Genomic DNA, 6809 nt, shown 5'->3' on the forward strand with positions numbered 1-6809 from the left:
GCTGGTCGTGTTGACCAATTTAGCAGATTGGTCTCTGCTGTGGTGGGTGTGCCGGCACAGCAGATGGAGTGTCATTTGAAATGTGCCCGGTGAAGTGACAATTTGCTGGAAGTTGATCGGGCCGTGTCTAAGAGCCAGCACAGGGTAGAACCATTTCGAACTACTTTTGAGCAAACTCACAATGTAATTTGCATAAGCAAAATATGATGAGATTTAGGTTGTCGTCGGGAGGTGGGGGATAGTCAAACGTTGATAAATGTGTCACTAATGGAATTTTTTGAAAAATAATTGATTGAGTGGTCTGATCATTTTTAAGTTGGCACTGCTTGTTTGGCTTTCTGTTGTGTTACTGATGCGGTTGTTTTGTGTGTTTGTATTTGACTTTATTGCCCTCTTCCGCCTCATTCTCTTCAGAAGCATGCTGCAGATTGCAAACCTTGTTGCAATGTGGTGGGAATAAGAACCCAGCTTTCCTTTTATTTTGAAAACATTTGTTTACATTTCAACCTTTCAGCAGAAATGCACTCAGTAAATGCCGCCGATTCAGTAGATACTGGCTTACTTTTTAGTATACACCCGATCCCAAAAAATAATCTTAAATTCAGCGATAAGACAGATCGGAAGCCAATTCTGTCTTCCCTTCTCTGTCATATACCTCATTCCCTTTCTTTTTTTCCCTTCACTATCTGTCCCTTTAATCTGACCTGCCATTTTATCTGCTCTTTCTGTGCTTGCTTCTCTGTTTGCTGCCTGATTATTGATTGCTCATGTCTTTGCCTGTGCAGCTACTTCCTATTGATCTTTGGTTAAGACACACGCAGACACCATCGTGTATTCACACACGCCATAACGTCCATGGAGGACCAGTTGTCATTTGCCATGCTTTTTGCCCCCAAACCCTCACACATATCACACACACACACACACACACACACACACACACACACACACACACACACACACACACACACACACACAAGCGACAAAAAACGACATTGATGAGAACATACATTTTGGCCTCAATAGACTTGGCATTGATGGACATTATCCCTTTGTGGGACTCTCTGGTGTCATTAAAGTAAATGTGTGTGAGAGAGATGTATTGGGTCAGTAACTGCTATACTATGTCTGTACGTGGCGCTCTTTTCAGGCTTCTTCATCCGGGGAGCCTGGTCAATATGGCCATTCTGTCTCGCAATTAACATCGATCAGCGCTCGTCAATACCGTTAGCACCCAGACAAAGGGCTGGGATGCATTGTGTGTGCGTGCCCTTTCTTTATCACAGTCAAGCATTTCCCCAAACGGCACTCTCATTATATGAGGGCTTTCTGGCTTGACCCTAAGGTCGTGAGTTGTGCTGGACTTGAGGCTGCAAGCTGGCTGTTGACAATCTAAGATGAGTAAAGAGTAAGTTAAGTTTGGATAAGATGTCGTTTATCAAAGACAATTTCATGATGCGTCATTCATCATTTGAAACGACTGCTACGGCCTATAATATAGTATGTCCTCTACGTATTTTGATGAGGAGGAAAGCCTGTCTTGTGGCTTTGATTAATACCTGCAGACCCTTATACGTCTTGGGCTAACATCTCAACATCATACGTTGAGCTGTTAGCCCAATATTAGTTTCTGGGATTGATATTGCTGCTCTGTTAAAATACTGGCCAAGTTTAAACCATTCCCCAATGTGTAAATGTACGAGACACTTATAAAGACCCTTTGAAATTTGGGGCCCCACTGCAAAGTGGAGGAATGACTACAATGTGGCGCGCTTTGAAACGAGAACCTGTTTGCCACTCGTTTGCACGTGCGAGATGATACAGCTAATGGAGAGCAGGAGTTACGGTGATTAGCAGAGAGACGTTTGTGTGATCGAGAGGAGCGGCTGAGATAAAGAGAAAGGCAAAATATTGTTTTTATTAGCTGTTATGTTGGTGGTGCACCGCCAGCTCTTCTCTCTGCCGTAGCAAGATGAATCTGATTAATACCGTTCGCTCTCAGTTCTGTCCTGAAATCCATTGCAGCTGTTGTCGCTATTCATAGCCTAACTCCGGGCTCCAGAGTAACATTGATTTGACATTTTCAAGTGTAGGGATTTGATTCTCTTGGGTACGCTTCATGTTATCTTTTCCGTTTCAAGCGCTGGTTTCGCAGAGTGAAACCACAACACTCATCATCGTTCATCAGGTTACACCTGCCGTCGCAGCGATGGTGTTTGCTCAGGTTCACTTGAGCCACAGTACGACTGAAAAATGATCAGATTTATCGTTGTTCATTTATAGATGTGGCTGATGTTTGCCAAAACATATGCTCATACCAAACATCTGCTGAAATAATACGTAGATAAGACACGTTTAAGGCACAGGCCTGATTTGAAATTAACACTGGAGAAATCAGTATTATGGGGTAGTATTTATAAAAATAAAAATCCCCCTTGTATCGTTCATCAGATCGTTCTCAGAAATTTTGATGAAAATTCTTATTGTTTAGGATGCAGTTTTTGGAGCCCGAAAATGCACACATTTGAATGTTGTTTTCCAAGCGGAATGGTTCGGTGTGTTCAGTCTGCAGCTTTTGGATTTTAAAGGGTCCCAAAATATCCCAGGTCTTTCAAATTTCATGTTTTTGGGAATATCTCAGGTCTTTCAAATTTCATGTTTTTGGGATACTCGTGGTAGATGATAGAGCTCTCTTTTATCCATCAAGTAGCAGTGTCTGCAATATTTTTGTCAAGATCAGGCTTTTACTGGAAAACAAAAATGTGTCAGGAAAATCCGATTAGAACAGCTAAAATTTATTTCATCAAATGCACTTGAAATGCTGGCAGCTGTGCGCTGACGCATATTAAACATGATTAGGAACGTGATTTATTAATTCTGAACACAACCACAGCCCCAATTTTAAGAAGTTCTGCACATTTTTGTAAAATATTAGGTCTGCTTTTTGTTTTAATCTCAAAATATGTATTTTTTTCAGCAGAGTTGCAGAGGTTAGAGGTCACATTCGTGGAATTTTTTTCCAATGATTTATTATGATCTTATTTTTTTTAAAAACACAGAAACCTGGCACTTGAACAGGGGTGTGTAGACCTTTTACATCCAACATATACAAGTTATCATGCTGCTATGATGTCATACTTCTTATGTAGCTGGTGCATTATTTCTACATTCAAACTAAATTCATCAACTGTGGAGACAGAGGATGTGAGTGCATATGTGTGTTTAACTTTCTATTTCACACATATGCATAAAAAACATGCAATTAAGAAAATATTAAGACAACACTGTTACTACGGAGTTCCATTACTTTGGCAAGGTTATTCAAAATATGCCTTTGAATAAAATCTGCGTGTATGCATTGGTGAATATTGGTTACTTTATGATATATTATTCCAATTACTGGTGTGGCCTTCATATTACAGAAATTAAAGACACTTAGATTGACAATACTGTGGAGACACTTGATTGTCATTTTGCCAGTGTATGCTCACAGACATCCATTTAAAGATATTTCAACCAGTGTACTTGAAGACAACCCATCTGAGCACAAGGGGAACGTACGAACTTCACACAGAGAGGTACGGACTGAGATTTTAAAACCAAAACCTTCTTGCTGACAGTGCCTAAGCTCCAAATTGACAAGAAATACAACCGAGATTTTCGTGGAACAAAGACAGCTGTGTTCTGTCTGACCTCGATTAACACGCGTTGGATTGCACACTCTCGAATGATGTACTAGTTAATTGCTTTTGACCAATGAGCTTGTGTATGAATATGCAATGTTCAGCTGTGCGGCGTGTGCTGCTATTGTGTCAACTGACATAAGCGTATGCCGACTGGTTCAACAAGGGTGTGTGCTATGAACTGTGTGTGTGTGTGTGTGTGTGTGTGTGTGTGTGCGTGCATATGAGTTGCTGGATTTTATTTGTGTTGTTCAGAATCCATCAACGCCCTCTATGCAGCTGTGCAATGTGTTGGACATCACAACTCTTTATTTTTTATTTTTTAACTTTATTTTTTATGTTTAAGTATCCAACAATTAAATCATCTCATTTTATTCTTCCCTATTCTTCCTGCACTTTCAGGAAGGGGACAAGATGTTCCATCATTATTAAAATAAACTAGCAATCAGTAATCAATATAAATCCTGCCACAGTTCAATGAAAAACTTTTTTTTATTAGGGTTGCACAAGTTTTGCATAGACTCTCATAAATGGCTGGTGGTCCGAATTAGCCCTATTCACAGCACACACCTGCCACCATTTAAAGTGAATTCAAATGTTCTAGACAGCTTTACCTGAATATTTTTTTAATTTCTACTTGAAGTCTCCAACACCAGTACCAAAACTAATATGGTGGCTATCCCTGTTTTGTAAATTGAAGGTTCATGACATGATTTTCCCAGCATTTTGTGCTGGCGCGTTTATTTGCACTGTATTCTTTGGTTTTGTACATCGTGAATTGGAAATTATACCAAAATCACAAAAGATCTTCAGCAGACAAATGCCCCCAACTCAATTGCACACCGTCTACTGCCTCATATTAGTTGGATTATGTTTGTGGCAAAGGAGAGTTCTTGGCCACAAGGTCTTAAACTGGCCCAACAGAGGGTTGGCTTTGGATGGCTGGTTCGTGAAGATGTCTGTGGTATGAGAGACGAGTTCTGTAGTTCTTCATCTGACCTCTTTGTACATTGACAATATATGGTAATTAAATGATCTTGGGAATTAACTCTCTTTATTGTCATCTTTACCTTGAACAATCTTCTTCACTCCCATTGATATTTCTTTTCCCTGCACCCTTAGTGTTTCTTTTCCTCCCTCATCTATGCCTGCTTAATTCTTCCACTGTCAAGTTCTCATTCAACATGTCTCATTCAGGTTTTTCCTCTTCTCGCTGCCCTTTAGCTTTGCCACTGGGCAAAGGAGGAAGTGTAATGTTTATGAAAAAAAGCCCTTTAATGTGCTATGTAATTACCCTGGCAGGAACTCCCATCATTACTCACGCCAATAAAGCACCTTGGAGTTGACATGTCAGAGTGGGAGAGCAAGAGGCTACACACCCCCTGCCATTAATCTCTCCACTCGTTCCTCGTGTTTTCCCCATCTACCTTAGCTCATCTTTTGCTTCTTCTTTCATTTTTTCCATCTACAGGTCCTTCCTCAGCATCGCCTCCTTCGCCTTTGCTAAATGAACATACTTGAAGGAAGAGAGAAAATGATTGAAAAATAACACTTTAGTGCGAGTAAAGAAGGATACATGAAACAGTAAACTACAGGCTCAGTGGTGCGTTTCTCAAAGAAGTGCAAAATATACTATATACGTGAGCAATTAACGGAAGTGCACCCACAGAGGTTTGTTTTCTGGTCACTCTACGGCCCGCTCAGAATGCAAAGAACCCTTCACAGGCCTTCTTAATGCTGTGCGATAGTCAATTGGACCTTTTAGAGTACAGGTCATTGCTACAGTCCCTTTCTTCCTCTGCCCTGGCTGAATCCTCATTTGTAAGACAAATATTATAACAAATTAAGCAGCAAAACAATGGGTGGGTGCCTGACTGACGTCAGCCTGCATTTCATTAGAAATTGCTGGTCTAACACTTTCCATATGGGGAGGCCTGCAGGGTAGCCCCCCGCTACCCTACATCCTCAGCCGAGTCTTGCGTGGCCCAACTCGGTAAGCATGGTTTCCCCTGGACTCACGTTTTAGAAAGGCCAAAGATCCGCTCTCCTCCAAAAGTTAAATAGATGAATAAATAAATAAAATGACACCTCATCACTTGACACCTCCCATCATTATGTAACCTTTTATTCTGTTCTTGGGAGCCTCTCTTACTCTTGCTTCTTTGTCTTCTAAATTTGACACACCTCAGAAAATAGTTAAGAATATTGTCGAATTTGAACAATTATTAAAAAGAAAAAAAAAAGGACAAATATGTAAATTAAGACCTCTAAATCTTGAAAAATCAAGCCACTGTTTCCTTTCGCTGTTAGTGTGTCCACTGAATATGCGAAACCACTACCTGCTGGAAAATGGATGCTACTGGGTCTGGTTTTCTTGCACCAAGAGAAGCGCTAGTCACACGGTAACAGGCTTCTGGGGCTCCTCTTGGCCTGCAGACAGGCAGCAGGCTTGTGAATAGGGAACTGACTTGGTAATTGAAATAACGACACCAAGATGTGTTATAAAATTTGGTATCCATGGAAAATGCATTTTCAGGTTGTTAGTATTGTTACTAAGATAACTGCTGTAGTGGTAGAGCAAAGCCAACTAAATAACCCATAATTGCGCTGAACAACCATCAAAGACCAATGAAAGCTCAAGATCTAATATAATTGTGGAGGTGTGGACAAGGTTTTTATAGTTAATGAAAACGAAGGAAATAACTCAACCTAAAATTAAAGAAATAAAACAAAAACGTAAAAAAAACTAAAGCTAAATGAAATTAAAAGCTAACTATAATGAAAAATACAAAACTATTATAACTCATGCTGTTTGCCATCACAGGCAGACAAGCTAGCTTTCAAAGGAGTTCATTTACCCGCCAGCTCAGTTGATTGGAAGCACTTAGGGCTAAAGCAAAACCGTGGCACGGTTTTCACTTTCTGGACCTGGATTTGATACTTCTGCAGCACAGCTGTCAGGTTTTTCATGTTTTCAGCAATTATCATCAAAGATAGATACTTTTCTCTGAATTCACTTTACAATGTCTTTATTATTTTCTGCATTCTTTTGCTTTCTCTCATGTCCTATGCAGAGGTTTTCATTTCTAATCTCTCGGCACTCTTGTCTGCCCACAGTCATTGAAT

The sequence above is a fragment of the Syngnathus leptorhynchus genome, chromosome 2 (assembly GCF_054491065.1).
Source record: "Syngnathus leptorhynchus isolate UIUO chromosome 2, UIUO_Slep, whole genome shotgun sequence".
NCBI lineage: Eukaryota > Metazoa > Chordata > Actinopteri > Syngnathiformes > Syngnathidae > Syngnathus > Syngnathus leptorhynchus.